This window comes from Chelonoidis abingdonii, chromosome 4 (assembly GCF_003597395.2).
Source record: "Chelonoidis abingdonii isolate Lonesome George chromosome 4, CheloAbing_2.0, whole genome shotgun sequence".
Classification (NCBI taxonomy): domain Eukaryota; kingdom Metazoa; phylum Chordata; order Testudines; family Testudinidae; genus Chelonoidis; species Chelonoidis abingdonii.
In genome coordinates, this window is record NC_133772.1 from 152,563,671 (window position 1) to 152,584,139 (window position 20,469).

Consider the following 20,469-nt stretch of genomic DNA (forward strand, 5'->3'; position numbering starts at 1 on the left):
TTGAACTGGAAAACCACATGGAATATACACTAATTTTTCCACAGTGATCCGAAAGTCCTAACCACAAGAATCCCTTTCAAGTCAAAGCCAGTCAGAGAGAGACAAACACTTGTGCAATGCTTTCTAGACATATTATGTAAAAAGTCAAGCGGGCCTCTTGTCTACGATGATGTCTGAGAAATTCAACAGTCATATGACAGCAGAAAGTATTCTCCTGACATGTTTAGGGAATTAGTTCCTTTTATGGGAGTATGCAGGAACCAGACACTTTCTTTTTTTTTTTCAGTGTTTCTTTGAGGTAACAAGAACTGGCCCAAGGGGCAATATTCCTGAGAAGTATTTTATCAGGAGTTCACAGAGTGATTTAAGTCTGTGAACTGAGCCACCTGCACAAATGCACTTTTATTACATTTCAAAAGCGGACAAAAGCCTCTTCTAAAGCTTTACCCAGTAATTCCTCTTTGACCTCATCTCGTGTGTCCAGGCCCATGTCTACACCACAGAATTGAAGTGACAGGGTAGAACCAGTTTAAACACAAAACATTCCATGCGAACACACTAGTCATGTGAATTTGAACCACTGGAGGTTTCATCCTGCTTCTAAACTAGTGACATTCTAAGTTGTTTCAATAGCAATGCCTTCTGGGTACAGCACAGTGGGTACAGTAGTACGTCCTATTTGAACTGATTCACTCAACCATTTTAATGCCTCCCACACAGACCCTGAACTGGTATTTAGCCTTGCAGAAATCAAATCTAACCCAAACGGTATTGGCTTAGGTGCAAGCCATTTGGAACACTTGCAACCATGGATTCAGGGGTTTAACAAGCATGCCCAGGCCAAGACATTCTTAACATTGTACAATTTCTTCAGTGTACTCAACGCTCAAGAGCAACACTAGCTTTAGAGAACTTTCACAGAGAGTTTCCAGATAAATTGGTACAGTGTTTTAGAGCTTTTCCACATATGCTGGAGGTACATCTCCATTTTTTAGCATGCAGCCCAGATATGAGTCATGACAGCTGCAAGCAGCTTTGTTCTCTAGCTGACATTCATAGGATGAGATTACAGTTTATCACTGGGGGGAAAGTGTGTTCAAGTTTTGTTCAGATTAAGTGTCACAAGCCACACCTCAGCTGCTTGAGGGCTATCAGAATCCATTGTCATGTCATTACAGTGCTAATCTATTTAGTAATGGAAGTCACTGGAGTTGGAAGATAAATATTTAAGCCCTTAAAAAAAAAAAAAGTACACAATATCTCATTTTGTTCTTTGGCTTTTCCTGCCCACCCTAATTTACTTTGAAGAAATTTGAGGGTGTTGTTTAAAAGATGCAAAGAAGTCTGGTCTGGAAAACTGATTTTCAGAACACCTGCTTTGGTCTAACTGCCAAGACAGAGAGGAAGATTGCTGGTTTATTTGATATGATCACTTCCTGTTCTCAGAATCAGCCCTGGCACACCAGGCCAACATTTTCAGACTTGAATGCCTAACTTTAGGTACTTTAATAAAAGAGGCCTGATTTTCACAAATGCAGAGCAATCACTGTTCCTATTTTCTTCTGTGGGCAGTTACTGGTATACATCAATGCTAAGTTCATGTTACATCTCCCCTGTGCCCCGTTGAAATGTTACAGCCTCACACTACAGCACCTGGTCCTTTAGTTTCAGCTGTAGAAACTTGTGCTTACAGCTCTGGAGGTCTCCAGTTCAATTCCCAGTGCACACACTGGCATTCAGCCTAACTTTTGGCCCATATGCACAGAGAACTGAAATGCACTTCATCCCAAAAAGAAACATTGAATATGTTGTAAAATGGCCCATGTGGATTACAAGGATGGTTGAGTGCCGGACATAAAGGACCAGAGGCCTGGCATACCCAGAATCAGATCACTCCCTCCAGGTGCAATTCTGATAGGGAATATCAATAGCATGCTAAAAACCCACTCAGATTTATCATCTTACTCTTTAATTTTTTTTTTAATCTAATATGCCCCTATCCCCAACCTCATATCTATCCCAGAAGATTGATGAGAATCATCTGTAACAAAGACTAGTTCATTCTGCTATGCGCTACATATATTTTAAAAATCTTAGGACCTTTATTGATGTAATTAGCAACATATATATTTTTGAAGCTTTTTAAGGCAAAGTTGCAATAAAATATTAATATTATATCATACATTACTTATTTATTTATTCAGACATGTTAATATTCAAAGAACCTGACTAAAGATTCCAGCTTGCTGGCTGGGCAGCACTCCTTTTCTGAGTACACTAGAAAGGGTGACCAAATTTCTGAACACCTATCCTCGTTTTGGTGCTGGTCTTGTCTATATACTTGATGTAAAGACTTTTCCATTACAAGGACAGTCTATATTTTACTATATCACAATTCCATAGGAGAAGTCATATTTTTCCAACAACATACAATACAAAGACTTGCTGCTAACAAAGAAAAATGCAGATCCTTTTCTGGAGCACTGAGTAAGCAGGTCAGAGGATATCTAGGAAGGCTGTATTTTCTCATAAGGTGAATCTCTCTTTAATAATTTCTTCCCCAAACCATCTAATTCCCCACATGTTCAAGTATGTCCCCCTTTCCCAGCAGCCCTTCCAAAAGAGCACCTGATGTAAAGTGTTACCTGAGCCCAAAACAATTGCTGAAAAGGATGAACTGCTCTCCTTTTTAAAGGAGTGCTATGTTGACATGTATACTGTATTGTTATTTTAAATTGCACTAGTGATCAAACCACACAGGAAAAGAGAACCTCAATTGCACAATCTCATTTTGGCATCATAATAAGCAGACAGAACTTGAGAACGTACCACACCCTGAACCACTCTTACTTCTGGCTCATTTGATCTGCTAATTTTTTGTCCTCCTGGAACCCATACTGTGCCTGAGAACTCTCTGTAACAATCACCAAATACCATGTTTGCATCGTCCTTTACCAAGGTTGTGGATCATCAAGGCAAGTTGCTATAGGCTGCTCTGAAACAGACAAGGGGACACCAGGCAAAACTCTTCAGCATTCTTTGCAGAGCAACAAGGTCTTTCTAAATACAATCCTAGAAAATTGGCAGTTGCCACCCATAATCCTCAAACTTCTGGGGGGAGGGATAGCTCCGTGGTTTGAGCATTGACCTGCTAAACCCAGGGTTGTGAGTTCAATCCTTGAGGGGGCCATTTAGGGAAGTGGGAATTGGTCCTGCTTTGAGCAGGGAGTTAGACTAGATGATCTCCTGAGGTCCCTTCCAACCCTAATAATCTGTGATTCTAAGATTCAAGGGAAAGAACAGGTTTACTTAAATTTAAGGTTCATAAAAATGTACCTGTATGTACATCTGGAGGTGCACAGACATCTACCTAAAAGCAAATAAAGGAAAAACATTCCTCTCTTAAAAAATAAAATCACTCACCCACCCTCTTTACCTCATTCCCTAATGCAAATGCCTGAAAGATGAACCTTGCACTGCAGTCTGAAAGTCAAACTGCGGCTACCTCAGAGCAGGTAAAGAAGCCACTTCCAACACTGAAGATCTTCCATGGACAAAGTCCTACACCAACCCTGTTTGTCTCTGTGTAATGCTATCTCGAGCACCTCAGTTTATTAGCAATAATATTGCCATAGACCCTATGATCCCCAGTCATGGACCAGGAACCAACTGCGCTAGGCACCATACAAACCCAGAACTAAAAGATGGTCCCTGCCCTGCTAGCCTTGGTTTCTAATCGTTGTAATAATCATAATTAAGTCTTCTTACACTGAACTAGCTTACCCGTGTTGCTACAACTGTACACATGCACTGCACAAAGTCTGGCACAATCAGTCTCTTGCTACAATTGTATACATGCACCCTACAAAGAGTTTAGCATAATCAGTCTCTTGTACAGTGCCCAAATGCAGTTGTAGCAACACAACAGCAAGTTAGTTCAGCATAAGACTAATGAATTATGGTTATTCTTGTATTATGTCTCTACCTGACTATATAGTAAAGATTTCACAGATGCTTTTAACTACAGTGAAATGCTTGGTGGAAATATATTCAATATACAATTAAAGTTAAATACTGTATGGCCCCCTCTGATGCCCCATCCACACTTCAGCCCTGTAACCCTGCGGGGAGGGCAGCAACCCCATAGTCCTAGGCCGTCTCCAACACCCCGATTCCCTCCCTCATTATTCTTCATTACGAAAATAGACTTAACACTACAGTAGCTACACGTCATTACAATCAAGTGGTACGTACAAAGTTCCGGGAGTTACTTTGAAGTGATGTATCTTAAATAACAGCTGACGAAAAACTCCTTGCTCACGAAAGCAGAGTCCTCATCACCACATAAATTGGGGACATACACTGGAGACGGTGTCAGCTTCAAAGTCCATTGTATCATCTCTGCAGGATGAGCAGTCACCAGGTACAAGTGTTGACACCTACACTTCAAAGGAAATGAAAGTAGAAACGGCAGACCCTTGGAGGAGGGGACAGGAATCGTCTCACTGACAGTTATGTCCACAGCCACTGGGATCTTGGAATACAGGCAGAGTCCGTGACTGCTCCAGAGACAGACACAGAATGCTAGAACTCTAATCCCCAATTTATCAGAACTGTAACTATAAATTAGCTTGACTGTTGCCTACCCCGTATACTAGATGAGGTTATTTTGTTTAACTTTGATTTAATTCAATCTACTAATAAACTTCACAACTTCCAAACCTAAATGGCACTGCCCACCCCATGCACCAAGTCGCAATGCCCAGAGTGGGGAGCCCTCCGTCCCAACCCCTGGGCCACCCATTCACATCAAGCCAGCATTAGGGTTGCAGTGCTGGAGTAAAAGGGTGCTGTTGTGGGTGGTCAGTGCCTCCTTGCAGGGCCGTCCTTAGTCATATGCAGCATATGCGCCTGCGTAGGGCACCCCTGGGTCTTAGTGTCCACCCTCCAACCTCTTCCTATCCCGTTTCTAATCTGACCGTTCCTGTGGGATCCCACCACAGCTGGTTGCTGCAGCCTGATGAGAGGGGATCTAGTACTTAAAAGTGAAAAAGCCTCCAGCCTACCAAACCTATTAGCACAACACAAACTGTTAAAGAGACATTTAAGTGGTAATGAAGCCATTTAACAGGCATTTGCCAACCCCAGGTATATACTGTCAGTTTCTGAATTTACTGACAAAAAGTTACAGAGTCCTGTGGCACCTTATAGACTAACTGAAGTACTGAAGCATAAGCTTTTGTGGGTGAATACATCTGTTAGTCTATAAGGTGCCACAGGACTCTTTGTTGCTTTTTACAGATCCAGACTAACACAGCTAATCTTCTGATACAATAATGCACAACTTTTTGTCAAGTAATATTTACTCAGAACATGTTAGTCTACAGAACCTTAGTTTAACATTTGTTTTAAAATATTTCATTAGTGAGTTGCTGAAGATTATAAAACCACATCTAAAAATTTATGCAAGGATTTTTTTAGAGATGCATAATCTGAGTATTCATCTTTAGCCTTAAATGCTTGGATCATCAGATATATTTTTTTTAAATAAATCCTTCAAAAGACCATCCTTATCTAAAATACACATGCGAGCCCGGGCTGCCATCGGGCATAGGGGCACCAGTTTAATAATATTGCATAGGGCCCCATAAATCCTAAGGACAGCCCTGCTTCCTTGGCAAGGCACGGAAGAGGTGGCAGTGTGGGCATCCGCTGAATTAGATTAGGCTACATCCTCTACTTCCAGAGGCACGAAGAGACATTGGTTACAGAGGAGAGGTCTAGATCCAACAAAAGCACTCACTATGCCTAGTTAGATGCAGATGAAAGGCGGTGCTCCTGATTTCCAGTGCTACCGACATTCTGGAAGCAGCAGCAGATCAAAAATGACTCCCAAATGCTAATTTGCTGAGCGAACTCCCGTCCTCAACAGACGGGCAGCAGGGAAATGCAAAATCTTAATTTAAAAATGTATTGCTATTTTCTTTTGAAATATGTTAACATGCAGACATAGGGGAAAAAATATCTAACCACAGAGAAATCACTACGAACAAGATTTCACATTTGGCATTCTGCCAAGCTAACAGTGAAATAAAACAGTGGAGCAGCACAACTAACTCCATCCCATGGCAGAAATTTTAAGTGATTAAGATAAAAATATCAAGAGGAAAACAAAAGAAAAAAAAACATTGAAATTCTGTAAAGCAGAAGTTACTTGAACAAAATTCTTGACCTGGTGATTAAGAGTAAGGAAGAAGTAAGCTTGCTACCTGGTTACTAAGAAAGGAGTCAAGCTAAAAACATAACACAGAAAAAATATACATTATATTTTAATTATTTTGAGACCCTAGTGTCAAAGAGAGGACTAGTTAATACACAAGGATTACCAAAAAACTAGTTGATTTTTATCCCTTCCCACACTAAAAAAAAACAGCTTTTTCCTGCATTTTTTTCTGCATCAAGGCTCTGTCCAACCTGGCAGAATCCATAAGCACCAGCGAACAAGTGAGATGAGCACATCACAAAACCAAAAGCTGAGCAACTGAAATGAGAAGGAATTTTCAGCAGACTTCTTGGGGAAAAAAAAAACAAAAAACAAACCCTGAAGTTGAGTAAATGTTGGCCTTAGTCATTGTTGCTATGTCTACAGAAGACACTAAGGGCTGGTATACACTATAAAGTTAGGTCAAGCTAGTTAACTTGCTCAGGGTGTGAAAAATTCACTCCTCCGAGAGATTTAGTTAAGCCAACCTATGCCCCGGTGTAGACACCACTAGGTCCAATGGAATAATTCTTCCATCGACCTAGCTATCATCTCTTAGGGCAGGTCTACACTATGGGGTTAATTAGACCTAAGTTACGCAACTCCAGCTACGTGAACAACATAGCTGGAGTCAACATACTTTAGGTCGACACTGGGTCAAGGGGAGAGTTTCTACCATCGACTTACCTTATGCTTCTTGTTCCGGTGTAGACTGCAGTTGACGGGAGAGCGATCGGCGGTCAATTTAGTGGGTCTTCTTCACTAAATTGACCCCCGGTGGATCAATCGCTCCAGCATCGATCCACGATAAGTGGAGACAAGCTCTCCGAGAGGCAGATTTACTACAGTGGGAAGAACCTCTTTCATCACCGTAATAAACATTTACACCACAGCACTGCAGCTGTAGTGTTTCTAGTGTAGAGATATCTTCAGGAAAATTAAGGCTAAAGGTGTGAAGTCAATGTGCATAATTTAAAAGTTAATTCACCTTAACTTTCCTGAGTGTCTCTGTGTGGACAAGCCCTAATTGAATGTTTTGGAGAAAGGATATCTTTAATAGGGATCCAATACACCAAACCCTTTATACTGCAAAAGCTCAAAATACACATGATCAGAGATGCCCTAGAATGGGGTTCTCAAATTGGGGGTTGGGACCCCTCAGGGGGTCATGAGCTGTCAGCCTCCACCCCAAACCCCGCTTTGCCTACAGCATTTATAATGGTGTTAAATATATTTTAAAGTGTTTTTAATGTATGGGGAGGGGCACACTCAGAGACTTGCTATGTGAAAGGGGTCACCAGTACAAAAGTCTAAGAACCCCTGCCCTAGAAGGTCCTCCAGCAAAACCAAGGAAGACTAGACTTGACACACTCCATATTCCCAAAGTTAAAGAGATGAGCAGAAAAATCAAAACTGTTTTTTATAAAATCATTTCAGGCCTTCTTCATACAGTACTTCAAAGACAAAAAGAGCACAATTCTGTTTTTTTTAAACATTTTGCAGTTCACCTTTAAAAAGACCTAACTTTACACTACACACTTTAATTTGTATATTATGTTTGGATTTATTCATTTTTGTATTTTAGCTATTGGATACTTTTTTCTAGGGAGAAACTTTGTATTTATATTGGTCTTCACTATATAGTAATAGCTGCTGAGAGAAAAAAGGCATCTTAGAGCACTTCCCTAATTAAAAGCTAGTAAAATTCTAAGCACAAATCACAAGCCAAGCCAAAAATAGTTCAGAGTTGCTAAGATTGTTTGAAGGTAACAAAATCCTCAATTACATGCCAATTGCTTAGGCTTGCCAAAAATATGCAAATTTGTTAATTTCATACACCGTAATCAGATCCCAAAAAAGTGATGAAGTTAGTTTGTTCCTCATACTTCCTGGAGACGGAGTCAGCTGCATGTGAAATTATTTTTGCAATATTAAACGTATTACCCTGAATGTCAGTTTTGCTGAGTATGGTATACAATAACTTGAACATGCTACTATGGGAAAGCCAAACGCAATCTGTAAGAGATGGTTAGAAAGGTGGAAAAGGAAGATTTTCAGGCGTACTCGAGATATCCACTTACAGTATTTATCTATGGACAGGTTAACTGGAACAAGTGCTGTCAGCAATGAGTATTAAATACAACGTTAACCTTGTCCAAACAGGCTTCTTCAAAAAAAGATGGTTGCCCTGATTAGAAACTCATCCTCTCACACTGCTGATTAGGACAGGAGTAGGGTGACCAGACAGCAAGTGTGAAAAATCGGGACAGGAGGTGGGGAGTAATAGGAGCCTATATAAAAAAAGACCCAAAAATGGGGACTGTCCCTATAAAATTGGGACATCTGGTCACTCTAGATGGGAGTATATAAAAACAATACATCTGAAGAGAAATCCAGATAGCTAAAACCCTGAAGCTGAAAGTCTCCATTACTCTTCCAAAACTGGTTTACAGAGAAGTCTCTGTTGTGCATTTTACATTCAGTGTACATTCAGTTTTTAAGAATCTTCAGAGTCTAAGAACATAAGAAAAGCTATACCAGGTCAGACCAATGGTCAATCTAGCCCAGCATCCTGTCTTCCAACAGTGGCCAATGCCACGTGCTTCAGAGGGAATGAACAAGACAGGCAATCATTCAGTGATCCATCCATTGTCCACTCCCGTTTCTCGTAAACAGAGGCTAGGGACACTCACAGCGTAGTGTTGCATGCCTGCCCATCCTGGCTAATAGCATCCGACGAAGTGGGTGTTCATCCACGAAAGCTCATTCTCCAAAACATATGTTAGTCTATAAGGTGCCACAGGATTCTTTGCTGCTTTTATTGATGGACCTATCCTCCACTAACATTTTTTTTTTTTTAACCCTGTTACAGCTTTGGCCTTCACATCATCCCCAGTGAGGAGTTCTTGGGTGAATACCATCTGGTCCTGGCGACTTATTACTGTTGAATTCAACAATTTGTTCCCAAATCCCCTCCCAACACCACCTCAATCTGGAACAGTGTCTCAGATTCATCACCTACAGAGAATGGCTCAGGTGTGGAAATCTCCCTCACATCCTCTGCAGTGAAGACAGATGCAAAGAATTCATTTAGTTTCTCTGTAATGGCCTTATCGTCCTTGAGTGCTCCTTTAGCACCTCGATCATCCAATGGCCCCAATGATTCTTTAGCAGGCTTCCTCATTCTCATGTACATTAAAAAAAAAAAAAACCTGTGTTTTTTTTGTTTGTTTGTTTGTTTTTGAGTCTTTAGCTAGTTGTTCTTCAAATTCTTTTTTGGCTTGCCTAATTATACTCTTGCACTTGACTTGCCAGAGTTTATGCTCCTTTCTATTTTCCTCAATAGGATTTAACTTCCAGTTTTTCAAGGATGCCTTTTTGCCTCTAGCTACTTCTTTTACTTTGTTGTTTTGCCATGGTGGCACTTTTTTGGTCCTCTATGTTTTTTAACTTGAGGTCTTCAGTCTCACTACTGATCTGTTACTGTTCCCTCATCACCTTACATTATACAGCCTTCTTTTAAGCCAAAAGCCCCTCAACAGCCCTTCTGTGGCACAGCTTTGGCACTGCCACTTTCTTCGTGACCTTGATCAAGATACTTGCTCTACATTCTACATACTGAATTCAATTTCTCTGAGACAAGCTTTCGAGTTCACACAGAGCTGAAAGTCACCTGAAGAAGAGTACTCTGTAAGCTCAAAAGCTTGCTCTCTTACCAACAGATGTTGCCTCAACAAAAGATAATGTCTCACCCATCTTTTAAAGAGGACAGTTAGGCGATCGACTCAAAGAACAAACTCTGCACCTGTTATCTATATATAACAAGCAGTATTCCTTATCAACATTATATATGAAATAAGAGATTGTGAAATGTTATGTTAATTGGTAAAAGTGCATATTTCATGCAGGAAGGAATATGAATATATAATGTCACCTGGATGCACTTTTGTATTCCACCCATCTTGCATAAAACCCAGTTAGTCATTCTCTTGTATTGCTATTGCTAACAATTTTAGAACAGCTTGAGTATTACTTATGCAATCAAGGCCTGGTCTACACTACGCGTTTAAACCAATTTTAGCAGTGTTAAACCGATTTAACGCCACACCCGTCCACGCTACAAGGCCCTTTATATCGATATAAAGGGCTCTTTAAATCGGTTTCTGTACTCCTCCCCAACGAGAGGAGTAGGGCTAAAATCAGTATTACCATATCTGATTAGGGTTAGTGTGGCCGCAAATCGATGGTACTGGCCTCCAGGCGGTATCCCACAGTGCACCATTGTGACCGCTCTGGACAGCAATCATAACTCGGATGCACTGGCCAGGTAGACAGGAAAAGCCCCGCAAAACTTTGAATTTCATTTCCTGTTTGCCCAGTGTGGAGCTCTGATCAGCACAGGTGGCCATGCAGTCCCAAATCCAAAAAGAGCTCCAGCATGGACCGTATGGGAGATACTGGATCTGATCGCTGTATGGGGAGACAAATCTGTTCTATCAGAGCTCCGTTCCAGAAGACGAAATGCCAAAGCATTTGAAAAAATCTCCAGGCTATGATAGACAGAGGCCACAGCAGGGACTCAGCACAGTGCTGCGTGACAAGTGTAACGGAAACCAAAGAATCAAATGGACACTCAGGGAGGGAGGGAAGGGGTACTGAGGACTTCAAGTTCCACATCCACAGCATCTCCGAAAAATATTTGACCTACAGGCATTGGGAGCTCAGCAAGAATGAAAAACACATGTCGGCGTAGTTCAGGTATAGCTCGTCAATTAATCCTCCCCACGCACATGAAAGAAAGGGAAAAAAATCATTTCTTGACTCTTTTTAATGTCCCGGTGTGTACTCAATGCTGCTGGTAGAAACGGCGATGCTGCGGCAGTGAAGAGGCAGTATCGCTCGTCGTCCCTCCCCGGTGACAGAGGGTACAATATGCTTGATAGCTGCTCGAGTAACGCCTGGCTGACCTCAGGTGAGGCCTGGCTGAGGGCGCTGGAAAAATAGAAGATTTCCCGGTCATTCCGCGTAGATGTAAGCAGAACGATGGTAACCGTCCTCATCATAGCAAACTGGGGGCTGAGCTCCATCAGCCCCTCCCTTTCCTGTGTAAAGAAAGATTCGTACTCCTTGACTACTCATAGGCACCAGGATCTAGGCTCCTCTCCCCGCACTGGCTTAATGTCCTGCCTGGACTCTCATAGCAGCTGAGCTGCCTCCCCCTCCTTTTTATCTGCTCAGTAGTGTTCCTTATTCCTGCATCTTATTACTTCATCACACAATGGGGGGGACACTGCCGTACGGTAAGCCCAGGAAGTGGCAGAGGAGGGAGCAACGGGTGGGGTTGGTTGCAGGGGCACCCTTCGTGAATGGGATGCAGCTCATCATGTCCGGCGGGTTTATCTGACACGGAGCGGCTTGACTCCTCTGGTTCTCTAGTACACTTTTCACATTCTACAGGCAGTGACTGACTCTATTTTTAGATAACCATAAAGAGGCACTGACTCGGGAAGTCATTCCATTTTTGCCTTGCGCCCGCGGCAACCTCAGCAGGGCACCATACAGAACAGAACGGTAAGCAGAAAGACAGATAACCGTCATCTCATGCCCATTTACAATGGCAGGAGACAGTAACAGAACAACAAGACAAGATAACGCTCATCTCATTGCAATTAAATGGAGGCAGACGGGTACCAGAAGATTGATAACCGTCTCTGCTATCATGCAAAAAACAAATGAATGCTGTTTGGTAGCGCTGCAGTATCGCCTCTGTCAGCGGCATCCAGTACACATACGGTGACAGTGGAAAGGCAAAACAGGTCTCTCATGGTTCCAATGCTATGGCGTCTGCCAGAGCAATCCAGGGAAAAAGGGCGCGAAATGATTGTCTGCCGTTGCTTTCCCGGGGGAAGGAATGAGTGATGACATTTACCCAGAACCACCCGCGACAATGATTTTTGCCCCATCAGGCACTGGGATCTCAACCCAGAATTCCAAGGGGTAGCGGAGACTGTGGGAACTATGGGATAGCTAAGGAATAGCTACCCACAGTGCAACGCTCCAGAAATTGATGCTAGCCTCGGACCATGGACACACACTGCCGAATTAATGTGCTCAGTGTGGCCGCGTGCACTCGACTTTATACAATCTGTTTTACAAAATCGGTTTATGTAAAATCGGAATAATCCTGTAGTGCAGACGTATCCGAAGGCAGACCCTCCTTAACGGACACCCTAGCTTAAGGCAGACTTATTTTGATTTGGTTTTATTTTTTCCAGTTACAAGAATAGCAACAGATGCAGCAAAATGAAAAGTTGGTAAACTACAGTTTCAGAATCCAACCCCCTCTGAGAGAAGATGAGGCATCTACTACAAAACATGTTTTTTCACCTTTTACCAATACACATGAAACAAGAAATAGAAGGGGAGGTGTTAAAGGAAGTGGAAACAAACTGCAAAACAGTCTACACATTTCAGGATGGGTTAAGTGACTTCATGTAGTCCAGAAGAGGATTCCATATTTAAATAAAATCTTCTAGTAAAAAGGCCCCAAGAGAGAAGTCATAAATTTTTTTAAAAGACATACTGAGCAAAACTAGAATTATGAGTATTAACAGACCAGGTAAACTACTTACTAGATAAAATAATATTGACAGAATTTTTCTGGGTGGCTTTATCTTCAGACTTAAAAAATCCTGCCTGAAACAATAAGAGTATTTGCGTACAAAAATGCTGCTTCAGATACAATGAATTCAAGTGAGGATCCTTGAGACTATGTATGCCTCATACTTAATTGCTGGACAGTGGGACGCACTTATCTCAATTCAACCAACAGAAAGCACTGGATTTCCAAAATCCAAGAAGCTACAGGAATGAAGATCTGCCTGGGGGAAGAGAAGAAAGAGGAACAGTAGCTGAGAAATAAAAAGGAGATTCCCAAAGCTTAGGGGAAGCTTGAGAATAATACTGAATAACTCTAAAAGTCAATGACCTAAATGATGAAAGAACAAGTAGTTAAGTGAACCACAGCACCTGCTGAAATTTTAATCACCAATGTTCTCCTGGCTTTCAGCAAAACAAGCATTCATTAGCTTCCAAGGCCTACAAACAGGAGTAATAAATTAGAACTCTTAAGATTTTCCCTGGCAGAAATTCAACGTCAAGATCACCTAAATCCATTATTTTACAACTAACTGCAGACACTGCATTTGTTGATTTTTTTAAAATCCTCCTGACATAAAAAGCATTATAATCAATATTTTAGTTTCCCCCAAGTTATCTGGTTCCAATCAGCTCAAACATTTCTGTGTAAGACAATGTCACTTGGTGTTACTCCTGAAGAGCATTTAAGGCTAGTATGTTTTCAGCCTTCAAGCAGTATTTAATAGTCACTAGAATGCCCACTGAAAGAGATGGTTGAACTTCAGAGAAAAGTGAGTGTGTGTGAGGATTAATTTTGTAATCACATGGACAGCAGAAATAACAAATGGTACAACAGATTTTTCCCCTACCATGACAGAAAGAGGTAAGATTACTTGGGGAAAATGACAGAGGGAGAAAGAAAAGAAACATATGCTAATTCCACAACTATAGCCAGATTCCGCTACATGTGGCAACTCTCCTAATCTCATTAATCATGCTTTAACAAGAGCAAAATGTACAAAAATAAGTACCTCTCAGCTGCACTGACCTTTGAACATTAAAGTTAAGCAAAAAGGCTCAAAATGATGTTTTAAAACAAGTTTCAATTTCACTACTGTATACAGCAAAAATAAATCCCCAGTTTTCTGTACAGCACATAACGTTAGTGAAAGCTACCTTGCAGGTTACAGACAAACTTCCTCCTTTTATAAGCACAAATCAGTTTCTAAAGCCATAAATTGTCTTAGACATGAACAAAACAGTTTTATGTATTTGTATAGAAGACGTTTTGGGAAATTATACAAATTTCATTACTAACTGGAGATATGCGAGTTTTCAATGCTGCTCTATCCTTGAATCATAGGCTTTGGTAACAGACTCAGCTGTACATTTGTTTTACTGATACTTGGTTTTTAATAGCAACCTTTGCAAGACTCCTTAACAAAAAAACCCAACAATGATATTTTGGTTGGAACCTGCTACTTAGTCTCCAGTTTGAATATATGTACATCCACACAACAATATTTTCTGGGGAGAAAGAGGGACCAATAGAACACTGAATCCTGTGCTACTCGTCTACTATTACAATAATTGTGCTAGCTTGAGAATTATGCTAAAATGTCAGCCACAAAGGAATGCAAAAACTTAAGAAACTAAGGCCAGTACTTTGTAACAAATCTGTTGCCACCCAGAACTTCATGGCTGTTTCTACAGTACACAGCCACTCAGAACTCAGAGCAACAGCAAAGACAGAACTCTGTTCTCCCTGCTCCAGATGCACAAAACCTCCTAGCACTTGAACTAGAGGCAAATATCATAACAGAAGCTTTTATCACTAACAGTTAATTAAGCCATTCTCATTCTACCCAGTGGAATACTATGGTACACAATAGCAGCTCATTGCAATATGCTCCCTAAATTACAAAATATGCAAAAATAATTTTATACCCTTGAGAAAATAAAACATACTATTGCATCTCAATGCTTGACAAGTTGTCTCCATATATTCACAATCCCTTTCATATCTGAACCGATGCAAAAATAGATCTTAATGTTTCACCTACCTTTAACAATACACAGTCTGTGCATTTTTAGTCACATATGAAAGAACCAACTCAGTCACAGAGTATGGAAAAATATTTGAAGACTAGTCCCTGGTATTAAATCAAATCAGAAGCTTTCAATTTATCAGCCATATTAAAATGCAACTTCCAGTTATTAACTGCATGTCATTAAAAAGAGCAGTTTCAAAAGTGTTACTCAATTAATAGTCATTGTCTTTGTTATCCACCTGCTTTTGATAAGGCATCAATCACCTTCTGGATAGTCCTCCTCTTTCCCTCAAAAGGCCCTGGTTTCTGACAAATTCACCTTTCAAGCAGAGAGCGGGACACATTACCTCCCAAAACCAGTCAATGAGGCTCTTTCATTCAGCCATAGAGAAGGCATGTAGCAGTTGGAAAGCAACACAAGGCACTCCCTTCCCCCTCCCATCAGGACTGAACACAGTGCATTCAAAACACTCCCAGTCCCTGAAGCAAAGGATTAGCCATTTAGTGAGGAGGAAGCAAAACACTGCAAGATTCCAAGGGCCAAATATATCCCTACTGCAACTTCAATGAAGTTAACAGTTACACCCTGGATTAATTTGGTCACAAATGACCACATTACTCAGATTTAACCAATATCATTTCATTCATCCAGACACACTGCCTAGACTCCGAGTACATACGTGTAGCAAAGAAAGAGTACAGCAGTATTTCTACCATGGTGTTAAGCAGTAACATTAGCTCACCCACAGATGTTTATGAAGTTTAGACTTTGGACTTCCAAAGCAACTGCGGTCATCACAGTGCTTACCGTTTTCCTATAAGGATATCAGAAGGGGACCAAATATAACAATAAGGCTTTATATAGAACCTTTCATCCAAGGACCAAAAAGAGCTCCACAAATATTCATTAAGCCTTGCCACACTCTGTGGGAGAGGTATTACCCTCATTATAGACACCCTACAATTAGGGTATGTCTACACTACAAAATTATGTTGACCTAAGTTGCATCAACATACTGCCACCGCAGTAATTAAATCGTTTTACATGTCCACGCTACACTTCTTGTGTTGACAGTGCACATCCTCACTGGGAGCATTTGCACCAATTTAACTGTCAGTATGGGGCATTATGGGACAGTTTCTGAAGGCTAGCTACAGTCAATGCAAGCAACACAGCGTCTACACCAGTGGTCCCCAATCTTTTTCATCTGGCGGGTGCCAGACGACGAGCAACGGAGAACCGTGGTGGCAGACAAGCAGCGTCACCCAGAGGCATCACTGCTTTCAGCGGCAACGCCTCTGGATGATGCTGCTTGTTGGCGGCATTTTGGCAGCTGCTCGCCCGCCGGCCAGTATGCGGGTGCACTTAGATGCCCCGGTGGGCGCCATGGCACCCATGGGCACCGAGTTGGGGACCCCTGGTCTACACTGACGCTGCATCGACCTAAGCACTTCGCCTCTCATGGAGGAGGAGTTAAGTCGATGTAGCGTGTGAGTTACATCAGCAGGAGCAACATTTTAGTGTAGAAACTTACAGAGTTAGGTCATCGAATATCAGGGTTGGAAGGAACCGCAGGAGGTCATCTAGTCCAACCCCCTGCTCAAAGCAGGACTCTGTAAGCTGCCTTGCGTTGATCTAATTCTGTAATGTGGACCAGGGCTTAGTGTAAAGAAGAAACTAGGTTTTATTTTGTTAAACAAAAAGCTACAACTCATTGTTTCAGGCACAACTTTGAAGGGACAATATCTGGATAAAAATATCACATCCACTAGAACTGTATTTTTAACCTTTTATTTATTATACAATGCCCATGTGAGCACATATTGATACAAGTAACATCTAGACTATTTTTAATAGTGAATAGAGTTCAATTTTTTTGGACTGCAGTTTGGATTCAGTTTCACAAAAACTTCTTTGGGGCTTTCACAAACAGGGGAGAAAGAAAAAAAAACTCAAAAAACACAAAAACTGGCCAGGAAACTCTGGACAGGTATAAAACTTTTTAACTCTTTTAAAAGTTGATTAGATTTCCAGTTGTCAGTGTTCCTTTAAAAGACTCGATCCTTTTATGTTGCACATAAGTATGTTAAAGATTTACCCGTTGTATAGGACATGGGACACACACTCATCCTTCTACTGCAGAGAGTAGGGATGTCACAGGCACAGTCTGATGGCATTATCCACTACATTATGACTTCACTGCAGCTGAAGCCAAAGCATCATATACCTGTCCTCCGGGCCCCACTATAACTGCAGGAGGAAGAGGACAGAGCAGGAAGCCATCCCAGCAACAGAGAGGGGAAGTGAGCCACTGTAAGGGCTGCGGGTGTCCTAGCCACAACAAACCTTCTGCAGGGAGATAGATCCTCTATGAAGGGACAAAGTGTGTTGAAGACCGATAACGCGAAGCACCCTTTAAATGCAAAGAAGCGTACGGGAGCCCCACCAGCGTTGGGGGACAGCGAGCCCGATAAAGGGGTGCCCTCTCCATATCCCCGCAGCAGGGGGGCAATGGAACACCCTGCAAGAGCGCCCGGTGCCCATGGCTGCAACAGAGAAGGGGGGAAAAGGGAGCTTGATGGGGGGCTGCCCCAGGGCCGCAGAGGGAGAAAGCCCGATGGGGGGCTGTTGTGGACAGGAAGGGCCGCCCCGGTCTCGAGCAGCAGAGCAGGGAGCTGCATAGAGGGGAGTCAGCCATAGGGGGACCCCACCCTACGGGGCCCGAGCCCCTGCCACTCCTGCTCGCGGCGGACAAACCAGGCCCGGTTGCCGCTGCCTGGCGCTTGGCTCCGGCCCGACCGCCCTCGCAGACGCAGCCCCCTCCTGGCCCGAGCGCCGCCGCGGTCCGGGCAGGAAAGACCGCGGCTGCGTCCAGGGCCTGCTCGCGGCCCCCTCTCCAGCTCCCGCCCGGCCGGGTGGCCCCACGCCGGGATCCCTCCCTTCAGCCTCCAAGCGGGAGCACCTGCCCGGCCTCCCCGCGCTCCGAGCCCCGCTCCGGGGCTGCTCGGGGCGGTGCAGGACCCGGGCCCCTCCCCCGAGCCGCGCGGCCCTACCGGGTACAGGGCGCGGCCCCGCCTGGGTCCCAGAGCCGCGGGGCCCGGAGCCGGTGGCGGGCGGGAGTGGCAGGAGACCCCGGTTGCTCAGCACAGCCGGATCCCCCACGCGGAGCCAACTTGTTCGGGGTGGACCGCCGCGGCTCGCCAATCCGGGCCGGGCGGAGCCGGCGCTGCGGAGCTGGGCCCCAGCAGCTCCCCTCCCGCCCCCCAGCGCCAGGCACGACCGGGATCCTCGGGGACGCCAGCTCCTCCCCAGCCCAGCGCAGGCAGCGACCGGGAGCTCGGGGGGACGCCAGCCCCCTCCGGCACCAGTGCCAGGCTCACCGACCGGAGGCCTCCGTGGGACGGCCATGCCCCCGGCCCAGTGCCAGGCACCCTCTGGAGACACCAGCGGCCGCCAGCCAGTGCCAGACGCCAGGAGAAATCTCACACACACTCGTACTAGGCACCAGGAATTATTAGTCCCCCCACACAGCCAGTGCCAGTCAATGGGAGCCTCAGTGGACACCCACTCCCTCACACACACACATTGTCATGCACTGGCAGCCATAGGGGTACCAGCTCACTACACACACTGAGAAATACCTGCTTGCCCATGCCAGGCAATGCAAGACACGGGCACTCACTACCTCCACCTTAGTGTTGAGCACTGAGAGACACAGGGGACTTACTCTCCCCCCCCTGCCTGGCACTTTGTATAAATTAAATATTCATTGGGCTAGAGAGAGCAAGCCAGAGGTTGGATGTATCGCTTGGTGGTTAAGTAGAAGGAGAGTCAGCTTCAGCTTCTTACTCCCATACATACTGAATAATTCATACAAAGTGGGACAACTTCAGCAGGAAAGACTGAGAGCAACCCCCTCCCCCCACTGGTTAGGGTACTAACTAGAACATGTGAGTTCAAGTCTCTGCCCCAAATCAGGGGTGGGGATTCAAATCTGGCACTCACATCCCAGGTGAGTGTCCTAACCATAGGGCTATGAGAATGCTGACAAATACCTTAAAATATTGTATTTTCCAATTTGATTGTGTTGCTTGTTAGCTCCTATTTATATCATTCCTGCAGTTGCTGCAGTACTTGTGATAGCTTTAGGCTGTAATTCAGAGATAGATTTGTTGCTTTGTGATTCTTGGAAGTAATTATGGCCCCAGGCTTTGTCAAGACTAGAAAAAGTGGTTAGTTTAGGCTGGGTTTAGCTAACATATTTTAGTTAAAACTAATCTAAACTCAACCTTTCTCCTAATGTAGGTGAAGAGTGTTACGGGAGTTGGGCACAGCCATTGCCCGTGCCTAATTATCTAGCACCAAGGGATGATTTGGGCTTGGTTCTGCAGTCTGAGATGACTAGTTACTCTTTTCCCTGCTCTAGGAGCCTCCTAGCAGAAGCATTAGGTACTGATGCCTTTCCCAGGCACAGCCCCCTCAGCCGCGCTCAGGCCAACTCCTGCCCTGGCAGAAATCTTGTGAGGGCATGTGATCCCTCATCCCCCCCGAGTTGCCTCTGCCTGCAGTTGTCAGTTCACCAGGATAACCTAATGGCTTTTATAGGAAGCCCACACACCCAAGGCTACCAACTCCTTCAGAGAAAGGAAGCTTGGGTGAGGTCTGGTAGTTGATTCCTACAATGAGTTTAGTAGATATTCCCTGCTTAAAGGAACTAGAGAGGAAACTTCTATAAGGGATCCAGAGATGATCTAGGATCAGAGAAGGAAAGGGGTTCTCCACACCAGGCAGTTGAAAAGGCCTGGCTGGAATGACCTATAGTGAGGTTCAGGAGCAGAGGCTTGAGGAAACAGCAGGAAGCAGGATTTAAGCTTTGGAAAGAACTATTGAGTCTGGCAAGGGGGTGAAGAAACTGTGACTTGGGGGAAAGGTTTGTTTTGATATAAATTGCCATCTGCAGGGGTAGCTATGTTGGTAGGAGAGCATCTCTCGCTGACATAGCACTGTCCACACCAGTTGGGGTGTGTGTCGTTTTTCACACCCCTAACAGACAAAAGTTTTACCAACAAAGGTGTTAGTGTAGACAGAGCCTAAAACTGCAAAGTGAAGTTGAGTGTTGTCCCTCACCTCAGTCCAAATCCACTCAGAAACCCTGAATTCAAGGGTAGTAATGTTTTTAACTCAAGTTAGCAATTCTGTTGAGTGTATAGGTTAGTCTTGAGTTAACACAACTCATCAGCTGCTAACATGACTAATCTGTAGTGTAGATAGCTCCATTTGAATGCTGCAAGACTTCCAATGTCTACCCATAATCCTCCCATGTGCCTAGAAAGGACAAACAAGTTCTCCCATAATTCACTGAGGAAAAACTCAGAGTAGCTCAACTTACTGTAGTGTGAAGGACCATAGATATGCCTCCAGAAATTTTAGTGCCATGTACGAGTGGACACAGCATCCCCAATGTTATTTTGCAGTGCAGCTGCTCTCACTCGAGCTAGGTAACTCAACTGTAGATG

At 43.6% G+C, this 20,469-nt stretch overlaps 1 protein-coding gene across 5 annotated transcripts in view; it reads right to left on the reverse strand.

The window, feature by feature from the left end:
* The window catches only part of FBXO34 (F-box protein 34), a 93,240-nt gene extending 75,044 nt beyond the window's left edge, over window positions 1-18,196 (reverse strand). For 3 of the 5 annotated variants that reach the window (XR_012655850.1, XR_012655849.1, XM_032770363.2), the window contains exon 1: window positions 18,007-18,196. The gene's annotated coding sequence lies outside the window, so the exon portion shown is untranslated. Of the gene's footprint in view, window positions 1-3,336; window positions 3,366-18,006 lie in introns of those variants that run through there. The other 2 variants (XM_075065786.1, XM_075065787.1) reach the window with 2 other exon arrangements.
* Between the last annotated feature and the right edge of the window lie 2,273 nt (window positions 18,197-20,469).